Raw genomic sequence first — 20,372 nt, 5'->3', positions numbered from 1 at the left:
CTCGCCCTCATGCCGAGTTTCTCCATACTCATTCCCATTTACAGGAACTAAGGTAGGGAGTGCCTAGGCCCCCTCCTCACCCAGTCCTTGTTTACAGGGACAGAGGCAGGGGGTGCCTAAACCCATCCCCAACATCAAACTACACACAAATGTCAAATCAAAATGTATTAAAGAGCCCGTGGGACTGCAGCCTGTGTCCAGCGCCGCCTTGGCTCCCTCCAGCAACAGCAGCAGCAAGTGTGTGGACCCCCCAGCCAGTGACCCATTCCCCACGTGTGCCTCAACCTGGAACACGAATGGTAACAACTCCCAGCATCCCAAGGACCTTCAACCTGCTTCCAGCCCATCCCCAGCTCCCTTCAGCAGCTCTCTGGACTCACATCTCAATCTCCTTCACCTAATCCTGTGGAGGACATCATGGCTATCTCAAACACATTAGGCCAATAGTACACTAGCCTATTCCAATCTCACCAAAATACCGGTGAACACAAGAAGCTGTACAAGCCTAATATAAAAGAACACATTCTCTGAAGCTTCACTTGAGGCCTCACATAAGTCACAGAGGAGCACCTAAGAGGAAGGTTGTATTCTAGGAGGGGAAAAAGGCGACCACCATTAACAAGCTCATACAGAATCCTTTCTCCCAGCGAGAGGGGTACACTGATAGAACTGGAGGTTCCCATCCCCATACTACCACAACAGCATGGAGAAACAGCACAAATCCCTACCAAGAGAAGAGGATGAAGAAGAGTCCAGAAGACTCAACAGGGGTTACTCACAAATATGAACTCTACAATAAGGAATTCAGAGATGAAATGTTGAAGATGTTCAATGAACTAAAAGAAATAGTGGAACAGGCATCCAGGAAATTAAAGGAGGACATGAAGGAAACAGTGGAATGGACTGCCGAGAAAATATAGGGAGAAATAAGAGTAGAAATAATAAAGCTACAAATAGAAGTGTCACTAATAAAGAACTCAGTCGATGAAATAAAAAAAATCAGTGGGTGCCCTAAACAGTAGAATGTCTACAGCCAAAGACAGAATCAGTGAGCTTGAAGATGAGTCGCAGGAGCGGCAGAATGCTTATAGGCAACAACACACAATGGAAAAAGACCACAAAATAGCTCTAGGGTGAATCAGAGACCTAGAGGATGAACTCAAGAGGAACAACATAAGAATCATCAGAGTACAAGAAGGACAGGAAGGCAATCCCAAAGAAAAAGCCACAGTTAAAGATATCACTTTAACTGTGCTAAAGCTGAGAAGTTCCCAGAGCTGGAGAATGCAAGCATCCACATCCAAAGAGCCCAAAGGGTGCCAGCTAAAAGAGACCATAATAAAAAGACTCCAAGACATATCATAGTTAGAATGACAGATAGCACATATAGAGACACAATACTGTAAGCAGAAGATCAAAGAAGAAAATCACATAAAAATCACATAAAAAGGAGCACCCCTTAAGATTTACAGCAGACCTATCAGAGGAAACCTTCCACACCTGAAGACAATGGTGGGACATAGTGAAAAAACTCAATGAAATGAACGCTTCACTAAGAATACTTTATCCTGCTAAACTCTCACTCAAACTCAAAGTAATGATACACTATTTCATGGATAAACAACAGCTTAGGACCTTCATAGACTCAAAACCAACCTTAAAAGAAGGACTAAAGGGGCTATGTAAGACAAGGAAAAATCCTACCAGTCCATTCTAATCAACATAATACATAAAAAGAGTTCTGATGAATCATTTTAGTAGGATAGCCTGGTGAGTTTAATTTAACAGCTGAAGCTTAATACGGTAACTAGACTATACTGTACTGTTTAAACTAATCCACAGTTGCAGGAATAGGTCTGATTTATAAAATATATGACAATGAAACTACATAGTATGATCAGCAAAATACTAGAAAACAGTGAATGAATAAATGATTCTCATCAGTGGCCATTCATTATTTTGCCTTTAGGCACCTGGAAGAAATTGTCTTCTGAGTTTCAAATGTTCTGGTAAATCTAGTCGTTTCTATACTTCCTCAATATCTCCTTGAATTGCTGAAATCAGTGATTCTAAAGAATCAAAGTTCTTTTCTGGTCTGAGGTAGCTGATGATGGCTACATTGAGGAATTCTCCACAGAAGTCCTCTTTGAAGGTGTGCATGTATGAGTTTCCGCCGACTTCTTGGCATTGCCGTAGTAGGGGTTCCAGCCCACGCTGGCCACCATCAGGAGCACGGGCCCACTGCCCACGCTGGGCCAGCGTAGTAGATGCTCATGGGCAGGTCCAGGGGCAGGCTGTCCACCACCTGCTAGGAGAAGTTGGCCGTGGGGTTATCCAACTGTCAGGAGCCGTGGCCGAAGTCCCGCACCACAGGCCCGTGGCAGAAGTAGGGCAGGTGCCGCATGGTGCTGTCCGCTGCAGGCGGGGCCCGGTCCATGCGTCCCACGGAGCCACCGTCGTGGGGGTGCCACCCGGACCCTGGGCCAGCAGGAGCACACAGCCGAGCTTGGCAATTGAGCTCCCATTTGATGCAGCAATACCACTTCTGGGGATACATCTTGGATATGCAAAGAAGTACAGTAGAAATGACATCTGCACTTGTATGTTTATTGCAGCAGTGTTTATAATAGCCAGAATCTGGAAAAAACTTGCGTGCCCAAGAACAGATGACTGGTTAAAGAAACTCTGGTTCATCTACATAATGGAATGCTGTGCAAATGTTAGAAAAGATGAAGTCATGAAATTTGCATATAAGTGGATTGACATGCAGAATATCATGCTAAGTGAAATGAGTCAGAAGGAGAGGGATAGACATAGAAGGACTGCACTCATTTGTGGAATATAAAGTAACATAATGGAAGACTAACACCCAGGGATAGTAGAGATAAGGACCTGGAAGATTGCTACATGGCTTGGAAGCTGGGCTCACATGCTGAGGGAAAAGGCAGCTGAGACAGGGAAGGGACCACCAAATAAAGGATACTTGGATGGCCCACTTGGGATGGGAGATGTGCGCTGAAAGTAGATTATAGACTGAGCATGATGGTCACTAAATACCTGTATCACAAACAATAATAGTCAAAAGAAGAGAGAGAAAGTCAAAGGGAATGTTCCTGCCACAGAGGCAGGGGCAGGGGATGGGGTCAGGGTGGTGATAGGATACTGGGAACATTAGTGGTGCAGAGTGAGCACTGGATGAGTACTCGATCATTGTATGACTGAAGTGTAAGCATGAAAGTTTCTAAGTTTTTAACTGTACCTCATGGTGATTCATTAAAAAGTAAAATAATTTAACAAATACTAAAGAACTTTGAATCAGACCACAAACCATAAGTTACATACAAGAAAAGGTAGGAAGAACTCTCCATGATGTTAAAACAAAACACATCATTTAGGATGCAACACCCTTGGCAAGCAAGTGAAAACCTGTTGTACAAGAAGGGAGACATCCACGACATCGGCAACTATCGCCCAATCTGCCTGCTCTCTGTCATCTACAAGTTGTTCACTCGTGTCATACTGAATAGAATAGGCAGAGCACTAGACGAAGGACAATCATGTGAGCAAGCCGGGTTCCAAAAAGGATTCAGCACAATAGACCATATCCACACAATGACCAAACTCATTGAAGTTTTGCAAGAGTTCAAGATGCCGCTCTGTCTGACATTCATCAACTGAAAGAAGGCCTTCGATTCTGTTGAGACTGAAGCAGTCATCGAAGCCCTGGCCAAACAGGGCGTTCAAACTCAGTATATTAAAATCCTCTGTGAGCTGTATTGTGGATTCACCACCAGGATCTCACCATTCTACAGGGAAGTAATCATTGATGTAAAGAGAGGGGTGCGACAGGGTCATACCATTTCACCAAAACTCTTCAGTGCCGCCCTCGAGAACATCATGCATTGACTGGAATGGAAAGGAATGGGAGTGACGATAGATGGTCGACAATTACACCACCTCCACTTTGCTGATGACATCGTTCTCATAACACCAAACATTAGTCAAGCGGCACAAATGCCGGCCAACTTCGATCACGAGTGTGGAAAGGTCGGATTGCAGCTGAATCTCAACAAGATAATGCTCATGAAAAACGAACTAGTCCCTGAAGCTTCATTAGCTCTCAATGGAATGAACATCTCCGAATTGCAGCAGCTATGTTTACCTGGGTTGAAAAATGAGGAACGACTTGGCGCCAGAACTGCCCAGGGGGAAGAGAGCAGCGTGGAACGCCTTCAAGAGCGTCAAAGAAGTGGTTAAGAGAACGAAGGACCTCCGACTCTGGGCACATCTTTTCAATTCCACCGTTCTTCCTGCACTAACATATGCCTCGGAGACCTGGGCCCTACGCAAACAGAATGAGAATGCTATTCGGATATCCCAAAGAGGAATAGAAAGAGCTATGCTAGGAGTATCACATCTCACTCACTCAAGTGAGAAAAGGATCTGGAGTTCTGACCTCCGTCAACAGTCAAGAAACAGGGAGGCTGTCTCATTTGCCAAGGAATCAAAAATCAGATGGGTCATGTAATGCGATTCAGAGACGACCGCTGGACTAGAGCTGTTACCAACTGGATTCCACGGGACGTCAGAAGACCTCGTGGCCGCCCACCACGTAGATGGTCAGATTTCTTTGTCAAATCCCTGAATGAATGATTTGAGGCTCTTTCTGTTCCTGGAGCGGGCAGATACCATTGGGCTGCACTGGCTCTAGACAGATACAAATGGAGATGTTACTGGTGCCCGCTCGAGCAAATCGAAGATCAACGGGTCAACAAGTGATACGAGTGAAACTTTCATATAGTTATTTCATACAGTAATTTCATACATTTTAGAACTCTGAGAATTTTTGAGCATCAAATTTGTTTAAAAAATATGTTTAGATGCATTCTGAAGTAGGAATCACATAATTTCTCTATCATAAAAATATGAACATAAAAATACCATAAATGGACAATAGTTCTTTATATTGTGTCCTGTTCTTTTGCACACAGCTGTAGATGTCTGTCTACCTTGATAGACATCTAAATCCCCTGTGAAGTCTGTTTTCTTGTCTTCACTCAACTATTCAATATTAGGTCCTCTGCTGCCAATATATTTTGGATATGGTGTAGTATATATTTTCATATTAAATTATATTTACAAAATACCTGTGTCCTGTTTTTCTAAGAAGCAGAAGAATTTATAATGTCTTTATTATTGTTGCCTTTGGGTTGCACACTTCAGCACTTACTCTGTGCTCAGGGATCATTCCAGGTGGTGCTTGATGTCCCAGCCCTTAGTGGAGTGCTGGGGATGGAACCCAGGACAGCAGTGTCAGACGAGCACCTTCTCTGCTCAGCTGTGTTAACACTCTAGTCAATAAAATTGGTTTTGACATGTAACTTGAGATCACTGCTCAGTGGTAGGGTAGGCAGTGTAGGCTGCTGAACAGGTGGAAGGCCCCCAGGGGAAGCCATGGTAATGTTGATAGATGAGTTGCATTAATGACATTTTTGGCTTATTGTGTTTTTATTTATTTATTTGTTAGTTTGTTTGTTTTTTGGGGGGTTCACACTCAAAGATGTACAAGGGTTACTCCTGGCTCCTGCATTCAGGAATTACTCCTGGTAGTGCTCAGGGGGATCCTTTGGGATGCTGGGAATCAAACTCACGTTTGGGAATTGGTCACATGCAAGGTAAATGCCCTACCTGTCTTATAGCTCCAGCCCCTATTGTGTTTTTAATTTAGGATGTGTTATTCAGAATAGAATTCCTATCTTAGTCAAGGAGGGCTATGTTGTTGCTCAGTTACTTCAAGTCCTATATCAAACCATGAACTGTGAAAGGTAAGTGTACTTGTAAAGTTAATTAAATTACAAAAGTAAATTACAAACATTTTACTGGGACATACATAATTTAGTTCAAAATAATTGTTTTACAGCACAGTACTTAAACTCAAGTCACAACAGAACTGCTTTAAGTATTAATTGCCGAATTGTATTACCTATTTCCTCCATATTTGGTTTATATTTTTAGAACTTTCCTCAGCTACAAATTGTTATAACAAGTATTTTGAAATCACTACCAGTATTGTCTTAACAATCCCATATGTAGAAATGTTTTAATTTACAGGAATGGATTTTTTTCTAATTTGTGATTAAAATTGCACAATGTCTTATATTTAGTCCTCCATGTTATTTTTTGTTGAAAAAAAGAACGATTCCTCTAGGCAGGGAGAGGTCAAAGAGTAGAGCACATACTCAACACTTTTTAACTCTGCAATTTCACAAGGAACCCGTGAGCAGGCGCAGAAGAGCCTGCAGTGACCCAGGAACCCCCAGCAACGCTTGGCTGTGCTCCCTATTTAAAAAAGATCTATTACTTACTCTCCAACAGTTAGGTAGCTCTATATTCAAATTCTACTACCATTTTCTCATAAGTCCAGTCATTGTAGAGATTTGAAGTATTTCTCAGTCATCGTCAGTTTGCTGCTGCAGTCCACGTACTGGAAAGCGACAGAGAAACAGTAGAGGCAACAAAATGTGAAGGGACAACTGACACCATTGAAGTCAGTGGTAGATTTGCGATGGGGAGCCTTATCACCCCGGGGGAATTGTGGACCTTGGAGATAGTTCTAGGCGTCACAGCACCCAAATTGGAAGGGAAGATTGGAAAGGAGGTTGGGGCGTCACAGATACTGTGGGATACTAAATATTCCAGTGCCGGGGTGATGAGACCTTGCCACGGAAGGAAAGAGAATTCTATGTTGTGTGCTAGATAAAAGCTGGTGATCCTGGTCGAATGGCTTATGGAATCAGTCCCTGTGTCTGTAAGAGCAGAGAGAGAAGATAAATGAACCAAATCACGGCAGGCGACCTAATAACGGGCTCCCGTGGAGCATTTCCTTTTCTCACATTGATCCTGGCCCAAGATGTGCCAAAAGTGGGGCTTGGATAGGGAACATCTGCAAAGCAGCAGAAGCATAATTTCAGTCCCACAAAGCATATTGTTTCAATCATACGTGATATTTTCTCTAATTTTGTTAGCTTCATAGTACTGAGTATATGATTTTATTATTTGAACTCCCAAATATACTAATTGATTTCATAGTTGAAGATACTTCCTTGTTCATGCCAAGGAAATGTGAGTGGAGGCAAATTTCTGAAAGTCTCAGAATGTGGTATTGACTGTCAGATTTTATTCATCAATTGGTAAAGAGAAGCATACACAAATCAAAGAAGGAAAAGTAAACATCCTCATTTCTTAATGACTTTACGCATTGACCATATTATAGTTAAGAGAAGTTTAAAGACTTTCTGTAAGGTTATAAAATGCAATTATAATAATCCCCATTAAAATGCTAACTTCTCTTTTTTTGTCTGCCAATTAATGAGATAAAGGCACAGAAAGAGTTCAGGCTATCTTTGCCAGTTTCAATAGTAAGCCTGTCTGGATTCTCAAATGGTAAGGAAAGCATTTAATGACTGTCAGATTATGGACCTTATCACATTAAAAAAATTGCATGATACTTTTCACAATATTCTGAGAGATAGAATAATAGCCTTTTAGAAACCAAAAAGAGGCCAAGCAGACCGTGGAATTCTATACATAAGTAGAAAATTAAGTGATGCATGAGAAAAAAAAGAACAATTTTAAAGGGGAAGGGTATAGAATTATTAGGAGAGTGAGAAGATGATTTAAGGAGAAGTTTCATATTCATAATGACTCATAATAGCATTGATTGAGGACTAGAAACATTCTTGGACTTTTTGGACTAAGGAAAATAGGCATTACTATTTGTTTCTCTGTATACCTTTTCCCACATTTATCATTCCAAATCTGATTTCCAGTGGGAGAAAACTGCATTTAAATGTTAATCATCTTGAGCCATCAACTCCTGATTCAAAAACTAGGCAGCTATTAATAGAACAGAGAAGAACTAGTTTTTACAGAATCTATGAGCAGATTGATTAATATGTTTTGCATGTTTATTGAGAAAGATGAAAGGAAAAGAGCTGATCGCTGCTTGATGAAAGTGCTCGGCTGCGAGAATCAGCGAGTACTTCAGTTTCATCAGGTGATTGTCCCCACACACACACCTTGTGCTTTTTATATTCCAATAAGTGGAATGCAAATGTGGGTTATAATTAGCTAAAAATATCTGGATTGTTTAAAATGCTTTATTATGTTCTCACATTTTCTAAGGGTTTTCTGTTTTGCAAAGAATTGGTTCTGGTTTTATTGACTTTTTTTAGTTTGGGTTTGCAGCATATTCTTTTTCCAGATTAGAACTTTGCAATTTACATCTTCCCAATAACTTCAGAACTTTTTGTATTTGGTTAAGTTAAGCTTATTTTAAATTGATTTGCTTTGAGTATCCCAGAGAGCATGATTTCTTTGAATTTTTAAAAATTTTTAAATTGAAAAATTTTTTTTAACTTTTTGGGTCACACCTGGCAATGCACAGGGGTTACTCCTGGCTCTGCTCTCAGGAATTACTCCTGGCGGTGCTCAGGGGACCATATGGGATGCTGGGAATCGAACCTGGGTTGGCCGCGTTTAAGGCAAATACTTTTTGTGCTGTGCTATTGCTCCAGCGCCAGTATGATTTCTTTGGAAATCATGTTCAAAATTTTTTCCTAGAATCTTTATTTATTTTGCTTTTTCCACATGATTAATTTTTCTGGCTAAATATAATTTCATTTAATCACATACTCTTTTTTTCAGCAACAATGCATCTTGATATTGTGAAAGTTTCAGGTATAATCATTATAGGTTAATATTTATGTAGGCGGCATAAAGCTAATTACATAATTCCAATTCCACCCTTCATCATACAATTGATCCTTTTTTTCTAGATTTACCATGTCCCATCCGTTTTCTCTAATAGTGACTGTGGATTTGGTCTTCTGTCAAAACATTTGATTTTTATTTTGTTTAGTTTGCTCACTTGTCTTTTATATATCATAAAATAAATATAATCATATGTAGTTTTTCTTTTTTTCGCTGACTTATATCACTAAGTGTAGCACTCTAATACTTATGTCTATGTTTTTTCAAGTGGCAATATTTCATTTATCTTATAGCTGGAATGTATTCAGATTAATTATGTTTCTTACTTATTTGTAGAAAAATATATGCTAAATTTTACTCACTATTATAGTTTAACCAATATGATTTATTAATGCTTCTCCTTTTTATATTAGGTTAAATTTTTAAAAATTTATTTGCTTTGAGTTACCTATTTATAGTTAATTGCTTAATAATATGATTTATTATTTAAAATTTTTTGTATGTGTCGTATCTGTTGGTACTTAGGACTTCTCCCTACCTCTGCCCTCAGAAATCACTTCTGGGGGTACTTGGTCCTGGGAATTAAACCCGGGTTGGCTGCATACAAGCAAAATGCCTTCCATGCTGTGCTGTTGGTCTGGCCCCAAGTTTTTCTTAGTTAATGTCTTTGTCATTGACCATGGTCTTTACTGGTAGTTGCTCATTCATAGAGATTTTGCTCTTTTTTTTCTGACTGATCATTTATGAGTTTCAAAATAGCTAAGTGTTTTGTGGAATTTAACAAAGCAGATGAAAAAATGCCAAAATTCTCATTTCAGAAAAAGTGATCTTCAATACTTCATGTATGTCTTTTCCAAAAATGTTCTTATATTCAATATAAATTAAGTTATCAATAGTATTCTCCTTTACAATTTCTCAGGCACTTTTGAAGTTTTTTTTCTTAAGACACCATGATTTACAAAGTTGTTCATAATAGAACATAATAGGCATAAAATATTCAGAGAGTCTCTTGCCCGCACGCCTGGCTGTCTTCCCCGGGGCCACTCGGAGAGGATGGGCTCCAGATTCCCTCCCCACCCCGAGCAGAGCTCCCGGCCGCCGAAGACCACCAGAACCTAGCTATAGCCATGCTTGAGGTCCCTCTCCACACGTTCAGACAGGCCTCATGCATGAAGGTACTGGCAGAAGAACCCAGGTGTGTGTAATCTCATCAAAGGCCAACATCTAGAGAGAGACTTAAAAGCAAGCTCTCTGAAGTGAGATATCATGTAGCCTACTTCTCCCTCTGGGAGAAACTGGCAATCTTCTGAGAGTTTCCTGCCCACATGGGACAGCCTTGCAAGCTCCCCATGGTGTATTCATATGCTAAATCCAGTAACAAGCTGGATCTCATTCCCCTTCTGACCCTGAAAGAGCCCCCAGTGCAACATCGTTGGGAAGTCCGAGTCAAGATAGCCTTCTAAGATCTCAGGGAAAGGAAGAAATGAGAGGTTACAGAGCCCGCCCGAGAAATTGGTGATTAATGGGATTTTTCTGATTCGTGATTCATGATAAAATATTCTGACATCAATCCCACCATCAATGTCCCCTTCCCTCTATCAATTTCCCCAAATTTCCTGCCCATGTGGCAGACATATAACAAATTTATTTCATATTATTTGCTCATCGGCAAGTAAGTTCCTCATCAGCTGACCTCCACTAACCAACTGCTGCCACGCTACAGGCCGCTTTCCGGATGCTTGGGCCGAGCCTCACTCATGAGTGAAGTCCCACAGAACCAGGTAATGTGGAACTTGGTGACCATGGACTCTAGGCTCAACGGGACCCGTAAACAGAGATCCTCTGCCTATTTCCACCAATTTCCGGTGACATAGGGCTCACACCCATAAGACCCACCTTGCTGGCTCCATATAAATTTAAGTAAAGTTGGGTAGCGAACCTCTACTACCCAGCTGCTGCCACACTCCAGGCCACTTCCTGGGCACATCATAAACACTTCCTACCCATTTTCCATCATTTCTGCACCTATTTGATGGGGTTTAAATATGGTGTGAACCATCGGAACACCTATAATGATGACTACAGGCTGCTCTAAAAGCCTCCATTTCTCTCGGAGAGCCTGGCAAGCTACCAAGAGTATCACGCCCACATAGCAAAGCTTAGCAAGCTACCTATGGCATATTTGATATGCCAAAAGCAATAACAACAATGGGCCTCATTCCCCTGACCCTGGAAGAGTCCCAATACGGCAGTATTAAGAAGGACAAACAAGAAGACGCTGGTAGAATCTCAGGGCCGATCTAGGCTGCCACAATAAAGAAGGACTAAAATGACTGTTTGCACTTTTAACGCATGTACACTGGCATCGGAAGCATCAAACGAGGACCTGATAGTGCACGCAGGGAAGATCAAGTATGACATCATTGGATTGACCGAGTAGAGAAGGCATTAAACACATCATGTCATTTTCGATACTGGAAAATTCCTTGGAACATGTGTCAGTGTTGTTGGTGCCCTTGTCAACATGAACTTGGCCATGAGCATTGATTCATTCAAATGCCTAACAACCCAAATCAGACACCTACATTTAAATAGATGTGGCTCATTGCCGGCAGTTTCTTTCTTCGTCATCTATGCACCAACATCCAACTACGATGAAGAAGAAATTGAGAAGTTCTACATGGAGCTGGAGAAGTTCTATAAAGAAGACCACACCATCTACAAGGTCATTGAAGGTGATTTTAATACAAAGATAGGACCTAGAAGGTCACCTGAAGAACTCCACATTGGGAACCATATCCTAGAATGGAAAGAACAGGGTGAGAGACTGAGTTCATCATGTTGACCAATACCATCCATGGTAACTTGCAGTTCCAGAAGGCCAAATCTAAACATTGAGCATGGGAGTCTCCTGGTGGACAGATCCACAACGAAATTGACCACATCATATTCAATCAATGGTTTTGCCTGGCTGATGTTGCTGTTGTTCCAAAATTCCAAATGGGATCAGACCACTATCTCCTTCATGTGAAATTCTACTTCACGGAATGGGGATAAAGGTTGCAAAGTTTAAGAAGAAAACTTCCAGAACAACCACCAACTGGGAGCTCTTTGGCACTATTGCAGTAACATGAGAAGATGCTGTCATTGATAACAGTGATGAGGAATACAATCAACTGTTTCAGCAGTTCCATGATTGTGCGAGGAATGCAGAGAGGGAAAGCCACAAAATGTCGCCAGTTTTCGGAAACTCTCGAGCTAATTTGCCAACATGGTCTGGCATGAGCCTCAGGCAATCACAAGCTAACGTCTAAGCTCACAAAGCTGTGCAGAGAAGCAATAAAGGAAGACCTCAAAAAGAGAAGAGCAGCAGTGTTGGCTGATGCGGCAGAAGGTGGTTAAAGTATTCCTAAACACCTGCCTGTCCTTCACCAAATATAAGACCAAGATGACTGCCCTCTGATATCCTGATGTATCTATCACATCTTTCAGACGGGCAATGGAAATGGTTATCCACGACTTCTACTTGGATCTCTTTGATAGCCATGTCCACCTTCCCATATACCAAAGTTCGCAGGATGGATATGTCTTTCCCAGTGTTCTCCGTTCCAAAATCCCGCACAACATTTTGACAGTAAAGAAGCATACAGCATCTGGTCCAGACAAGGTCATACCTGAACACCTGAAGAATCTGCTGTCAGTACTCCTCAATACATTGGCTCAGCTCTTCACATGCTACCTGTCTATATGCAAGTTTCCATCCCAGTGGAAAACCAGCAGGACCATCCTGTTGTACAAGAAGGGAGACATCCACGACATCACCTGATCTTATGTTGTCTTTCATCTACAAGTTATTCTCTCGATTCCCTCAAGTCATCCTGAATAGGATTGGCAGAACACTAAATGAAGGACAACCATGTGAGCAAGCTGGGTTCTGAAAAGGATTCAGCACAATTGACCATATCCATATGGTGACCAAGATCATTGAGGTTTTGTGAGAGTTCAAGATGCTGCTCTGTCATACGTTCATTGATTTAAAGAAGGCCTTTAATTCTTCTTGCAGAACTGGTTTCAAGACTAAGCATTCACTAAGCTGTTCCCTGTCACTGAAACTCCATACAATTCCTTCAAAGCTGAATGATAATCTAGCTGGGTAGAGTATTCTTGTGAAGGTATTCATTTCATTGAGTTATCAAACTCTTTCTTTCCATATTCTTCTGGCTTATAGTGTCATTTGATAGAACTGCTGTTCATCTAATGGGCTTTCCTTTGTATGTAAGCTACATTTTTGATCCTGCTGCTGTCAACATTGTCTCTGTCTTTGGATTTAGTCATTTTGAGGATAATATGTATTGGAGTTTTCCTAATTGGGCCTATTTTTACTGGGATCCTTTGGGTCTCTTGGATCTTGGTGACTGTAATACTCAACTCTGGGAAACTCTTTTTAATAATTTTTTGTTTTTTTTTCTTTTTTTGCGAGGCATACCTGGCATACTCAGGTGTTACTTCTGGCTCTACACTCAGGGATTACTCCTGGTATGGCTCAGGGGACCATATAGGGTGCCAGGCACTGAACCCATATCAGCCACGTTCAACATAAAAATCCAATCAACTATGCTATCCCTCCACACCACTTATTAATAGTTTCTTTAACTACTGTTTCTTCATCATATTTGTTTTCCTGTTCCCCAGGGATTCTGATGATTCTTATATTGTTCTTCTTGAGCTCATTCCATAGCTCCTGGTATGCTGTTCATTTCTTTTCAGGCTCTTTTCCACTTTCTGCTATTCCTAGTGGTTTTCTGCTTCTCAATCTTTTGCTTAGTTTCTATTATTCTGAGAAAGAGAGCTTCTATTGACTTTTTATATCACCTACCATGTTCTTCATTTCTGTCATTTCTGACTGTAGTAATTTCTTCATTTTAACTCTCATACTCTCCTGTGCTTTGCTATTTGTGCTATCATTTCCTTGAACTCATTGAACATCCACATCATAGTCTGAGGATTTACTGGTGGTGTTTACATCTTTGGTGATAGTGTTTGTTGGGGACTGCTCAGGACCCTGAACAAAAGAGGACCCCGAAACCTTTACCCTGGACAAACCGGAAAATTCCATTACCAGCTTTGCATGACCTGAGGCAAAGGTGCCCTTGTGACAAAGGAAATAGCCAAACTCAAGAGGTAAAGTAGCCCAGGGCAGTTAACTGAGAGACCCCATAAAGCCCTAAAGTAGAATACCTTCCTCTACCTTGTGCCTTCCTCCTGCCAGATGCTCCTGCCAGATAAACCCTTGCCTTCCTCTCCCCACTATTTCTCAATCTACTCTTGAAGAATGTTGTAAGCCCACCTAATACACCCCGAACCTTTCCTTATTTGGTCTGAGAAGACACTTCCCTGATGATTGACAACTTATGTACCAACCCCCTGCTAAGAAAAGTATAAAGCCAGCGTGGCAGTTAATAAAGTTGCCCTTGATCGGTATGTGTCGTCTTGGGCCCCCTGTTTACTAACCTCACTAGTCTTATTTCAGATCGGGACCCTCACAGAATCCACCTAATTAGGAGCGCTTTCCACTGTTGTCTCTCCGCGGGCCGGAGAGATCTCCAGGGGAACGCGCAAGTGTTTTCACTCATTGAGCGTGGAGAGTTTCTTTGTGTTTTTCCCATTGTTTTTCTAGCATTCTTACAGACCTGAGGGTGAGTCTTTGTAATTAACCTCCCTGGAAAATATTGAGGGATTAAGCTGGAGATTACCTCTGTCTTCTTGGGGTATCTTCACAGAATGACAAGAATAATAACTGTAAGCAGGATGCAATTTGTTGAATAGATCTGTTGCCTCAAAAGCTGCGGTATGGATACTTTATATGGCACAATCTGGGTGTGTATTCACTGGGTAGGAAGGGGCTCTACCTCCCATTTTAACTCTGCTTCCAGTTTGGAATAGGCCCAGTGAGCCAAGGGCAAGTGATATCAGTCAGAGGCAGTCACCTGGCATTCTGGAGTAGCAAGCAGAAGTCCTAAGGCCTTCTTTAATTTTAGTTCTTCAGTGAGTGTAACATTATAGCTCACGTTGAGTCTCTAGGTCTTTGCTTTCACTTTATTCTTCCCTATAAATACCTTTAATGTTTTCTGATATCTATAGACTTACCAAATTCTGGTCTTTATTTTTTCACACAAAAATATTGATTGGGCCTTGTAATGTACAGCTTGAAGTAAGAAAAAATTAATTTCCTTAATCAATGTTTTACATGTAGCTGCCACAGCCATGCTCAAGGCCCCTCTCCACACCTTTGGACGAGCCTTACGCATGAAGGAACCGGCAGAGGAACTCAGGTGTGTGTGGGACCTGGGGCTGAGACCTCCAAGCCTGCTCGGGACGAGACTGGGCCTCTTCCACCCAGATTTCCCATTTCCAGTAACTAGGCGGTCACACATAGAGAATGACCCCCCAAGCTGTGTAATCCCACCAACAGCCAATATCCAGAGACTTAAAACCAAGCTCCCGACATCTTATAGCCTATTTCTCCTTTTAGGAGAACCTGGCAAGCTACCGAGAGTTTCCTGCCCACATGGGAGAGCCTTGCAAACTTCCCATGGTGTATTCATATGCCAAAGCCAGTAACAATGCTGGGTTTCATTGCCCTGACCCTGAAAGAGCCTCCAATGCAGCATCGTTGAGAAGGACGAGTAAAGAGAGGCTTCTAAAATCTCAGGGCTAGGATGAATGGAGATGCTACTGAGACCGCTCGAGAAATTCGACGATCAATTGGATGATGATGATGATGATGATGATGATGATGACGATGACGAATTTTTTACACAATTATAGTGAAATATTCTAAGTGTATGGGGCTTATAAGGGATTGCATTTCATGGAGGTTGAGAATCAAGTAAGTTGAACTCTTCTTAATTGATTGATTGATTGATTTTTAGTAAGCTGAACTTCTTGACATTTTCAGCCTTGTCTTATTTTGCTAATGTGTTTAAATATGAAACACTGTCTTTTCAGTGCATAATCACTAATTTTACTTCAAAACTGAGTTTCTACTGATAGAATATTGGCTTTGGACTTCTTTCTTTCTAGAAGCCTGTTCTGGTTCTATTTTCAGTCAAGCCTTTTCTACTAAATTATAGTCAAGAGTACTCTTCCCATCATCTAACAACTTGTCTATTCCAGCTTTACAACTTAAAGGTTTGGCATTTTTCTTCTTTGAAATTGCTTAGATATTGGTACCAAACCCAGTTCCAACGTGTAGTGTTCCTGTATAACAGTAATGGGAAACACTTCCACTTTGACGAAGTTGATTTTATCTCTTAAAGAATAGATTTTCCTGACCCCAGAAGTCACACCCTCAACCTGCCCCTGGCACCATCTTGCCGAACTCAATAGTGAAGAATCCTGGCCAGTGGGCACATAATGCCAGGGAAGGTTCCAGACCCCAGGCCGAGCCGATAACAACAGCGTGCCCCAGATGGAGCAGGTGTAGTCTCCGCGCCTTCTCCAGATGGAATCCCGGTGACCATGAGCTTCTACAAACATGGCTCCGATATGTGGAGACCAGGACTATTTCTCCAAATGGTGCAGCCTCTAAAGCCACTGCACAACCTTTGCTGATATACAAAAAAACACTCAGGAACAGCTCCTCCGCCCCTCAACAGCCATGATCCCAGAGGCACACAAACCAATCTCGGAAGGCAGCGGCTGCTGGCAGAAATACCTCTGGACTTAGTTACTAAAATATCAGAATTCCAAAACCCCGCAGCTGCTATCGAGGCCATGCGACATTATATGCTCTTCATTATCAGCAATAGAAAACACATTATCCAATGGTGCCTTTTCAGCAGGTCTGATTGTTGGAGGAAAATTCCAAATATAATAGTCGGTTTTATGTCGAAAATGAATGTAATCATAGTAAAGAGAGAGTAAAGTGAAAATCATCTGCCACACAGGCAGTCTAAGGGGTGGGAGAGGGGTATACTGGGGTTCTTGGTGGTGGAACATGTGCACTGGTGAAGGGATGGGTGTTTGATTATTGTATGACTGAGACTTAAACCTAGAAGCTTTGTAACTATTCTCACGGTGATTCAATTAAAAAAAAAAAAGAGCAGATTTTGTATATTCTGATGGAACCTTGCCCACAGCCTCTTGGGATTTGTTTTACTTGGTATTGTCTTCATGAAGTTTCATGTTTCACCTATACCGACAAAGTATACCTTGGGTGCCCTTGAAATGCTTCCTTTCCAAAAGATGTTTGTGGGCCCAAACTAAAATGATCCTTGTTAGATGCCTTGGACACAGCTTAATGTTTTCTTTTTTTTCTTCAGCTATTTTTTATTGATTGAGCTTCTGCGGTTTACACAATACTGTTAATTGATTGAACTTCTGCGGTTTACACAATACTGTTAATCATGGTTTCCCATGCATGTAACTTCAATAACCCCTATCACCAGTGTACCCGCATCTCTCTCCCAGGAATCCCTGTAGCCCTCCCTTTGCCACCCCTCTCCCCAGTACTCAGTTGTGTGAATCTGTTCTCTCTTCATATTTTGACTGCATTTTAAATATTTCCTAGTAACTTATGTTCTACAAGAAGGAAATCCAAACCATGCAGACACTTTAAAACACAGTTCCCATCATTCTCGGTAGCTGCTTGTTGCGTGCTGCTCCACCGTCTGGGCTTGCCATGTCAAATTGTCACCCTCATACCCCACTGCTTTATTATACTCTGAAATTCTGGTCTACAAAGGTGTCCCTGTCACACAGCAATAAGTTTACACAAATACTCTCGTTCCCATCATCTTCTCAATGGTTCTCACCTTTTCTGAGGGTTCAAGGAACCATACATCTCAGATCTCCAACTACAATATAAGATAAAACTAAATCATTTTCTCCTGTTTGTTTCCTTCTCTTCCTGCTTTTTACAACTCAGCACATGGCCTCACTATTCACTCAATTTTCCATACAAGAAACTGGTTTTAGCTGATTTTAGCTCTTTCTTGCTGATTTAAAATAATATTACTTATAAATTATATTAAAGTAGTTAAAAATAATATCACTATTCTTTTTCGTTGATGACGTAAAAATATAAATATATTGCATATTTTTTTCTGGTTGTTATTATTAGGTGACAGGAAGGTAGGAGTAGGGAGTTGGTATGTTTTTTGTTTTGTTTTTAGTTATTGGTGCCAGGGATGAATTCAGGACCTCAGTCATTGGGGTCTATGATCTATCACGACTATGTATTGCTACGATCTACTGCTATATCGCTGGGCCAAGTTATTCAAGTGTTTTTGCAATGACTTTAACATTTAGGAAAATGTTTTCTGATTAAGCATTTCTTAAAATAAATGTTATTGATTATAGTTATTATAGTCCAAGAGAGCTACCTAATCTCTGATAAGCTCCTTCTTAGTTCATCTCTTCCCCAGACCAAACTAATCTGTAAAAAACTAAAGCTCGCCGAGGGGCGAGTGCACTCGCAGGCTCTCCGGGCGGCTCTGTCTCACCGCCCACGTTCGGTGCCCTGGAACCGCAGTGTGTGGACTGGATCAGGACGGCCGGTGGGCAAGGACAGGCGAAGGAAGAACGAGGACCAAGCTGGTTGCTGATTAGTTACCGTTTATTCAATCTTCCATCTTTCTCATCTCCTGCACTCCCAACTCCGGCCTCTCTCTGGATCAACTGATGCTTCTTTCTTTCTTCTCTCATCTCTCCCCCTACTTTTCTCTCCCACCTTGCCCTCTAGGCTACACCCAGCCAAATCAATTTTGATTATGTAGCAAAATCAACATAAGAAAGCCCTTCCTGAGGGCAGGGCATTCCAAAGCCCTTCCTCACTCTTAAGGTTTTTTTTTCTTTTTCTTAGTCCAGGAACTTATTAACATCTTAATACTAGTTATTTTTGTATGGACATAGCAAGGGATACATTGAGGCTTGCAAGGCAGCTCTCTTGGCAACATCTTGCCACAGGCTCAGACCACAGCACTCAGGCCAGATTAATCATTCCTCACCCTAGCAGGGTCCAAATCTAGTTATCACTGTTTGGATCATGACAGCATTTGTCCATGATCAAGCTCTTAACTTGTAGTTAAGCATTAGGCACTTTGGCCAGGCCCATCTCGATGCCAGGGTAGCACACAACTGACCCCTTGCCCTGAGTCCTTCTCGTCCCACGTAGGGACCCTGCTTTGGGGGTGCTAGGAAGTAAGGGCAGCTGAGGCTTAGGTCAAGAGAACAGATGCCCTGGAGGAAAATATCATGTAGAGTAGAGTCAAATGACTCCCAGGTTACAAAAGTATAACATTTGTTAAGTCTTCCTGTGTCCATACAAAAAGGACTTGCTATGAATAAACTATGCAAAGGACTCAAGGAGAAGAGAAAAACATTATTTACAAGTCAACAGAACACTAAGAAAGAAGCTACAAATAAACAAAGAGGAATAGGAGCACTGTAACGGGAGTAACCCAATAAACCTAAACTACCTGAGGCTATGTTATCCTACACTAATCTCTAACTACATATAGAAAAATTTTCTCTGAAAGAAAACTATAAACTCCTACACTTCAGGCAAAGAGGGGGAAAAACGAACTGCAGTAAAAATGAGTAGAAAAGGCTACTGACTTATAATAATAAATTCTACCAGGAGGAAATTGACCTCCACTGTGGGAGGTGAAATGATAGCTCCCAGCTTCTTTCTGCAGGTCAAAGAAGGCTTTTGCTATGACAGATGGCATTGCTCTTGGGAGACCACTTGAGGATATATGCTTGAAAGACCTAGCTCTGAAAGCCATTGGGGCTTGAGTCTATGAGATACAAAAGTACAGTGAATGAGCAGTGGCATGGGTGGTCTTTGAATGAAGTCAGGAGTGAGCCCTGAACATTGCTGGCTGTGCTGCCAAGACAAACAAACAACTGTAGGATGACATTGCTGTGTCCTTTCCCCCTTGCCACAAGGAGCTTAGGTTTATCCCTGTCACACCCATCAAAGTGCTCCTGAGTCACTCCCATTCCTTTGTTTAGCTATAACCACTTGTCTGTGCTCTCTTCCTCAAACAGTTAATCAGCTTTTCCCCCTAATGAAACTTAATGTGTAAGGTCAGATCTTTCTAGGATACTGAACTTATATTGTAAGTTAATATTGCCTTTCTCCTCTCCTTTTGTCTTTTGGATAGTTTACTTTAAAGCAATGTCCCTTTTGTATAGACATAAGAAGACAATATTATGCTCTTGTCTTAATTAAACTTGGGATTTAATTGGCTTTGAATATTATTCGTTCCTGGGCATCTGCTTTCTCAACTTAAACCTCAGTTGCCTTCAGTTCCTAGCACTCCAAAGGCAGGGTCCTGACGAGGGACAGGACAGACCCAGGGCAAGTGGTGAGTTATGTGCTACCCTGGCATAGAGATGGGCCTGGCCAAAGTGCCCAATTCTTTTTTCTTTTTAATTTAATTTTTTTATTAATGAGTCACCGTGAGGGTACAGTTACAGAGTTTCATGCTTGTGTTGCAGTTATACAATACTCGAATACCCATCCCGTCACCAGTGCCCATTCTCCTCCACCAATGGCCCCAGTGTCCCTCCCCCCAACCCGTGCTGTCTCC

The 20,372-nt window shown here is 41.6% G+C and overlaps 1 protein-coding gene and 1 pseudogene across 3 annotated transcripts in view; both read right to left on the bottom strand.

Moving 5' to 3' along the window:
- VSTM2A (V-set and transmembrane domain containing 2A) overlaps positions 1-20,372 on the bottom strand; it is a 174,284-nt gene that overhangs the window by 72,037 nt on the left and 81,875 nt on the right. The window lies entirely within an intron of this gene.
- On the bottom strand, positions 1,941-2,463 carry LOC101553653 (riboflavin kinase-like; annotated as a pseudogene).

This window comes from Sorex araneus, chromosome 3 (assembly GCF_027595985.1).
Source record: "Sorex araneus isolate mSorAra2 chromosome 3, mSorAra2.pri, whole genome shotgun sequence".
NCBI lineage: Eukaryota > Metazoa > Chordata > Mammalia > Eulipotyphla > Soricidae > Sorex > Sorex araneus.
Note: the sequence above shows the minus strand (reverse complement) of the source record. Positions and strands in the feature narration are given on the sequence as shown.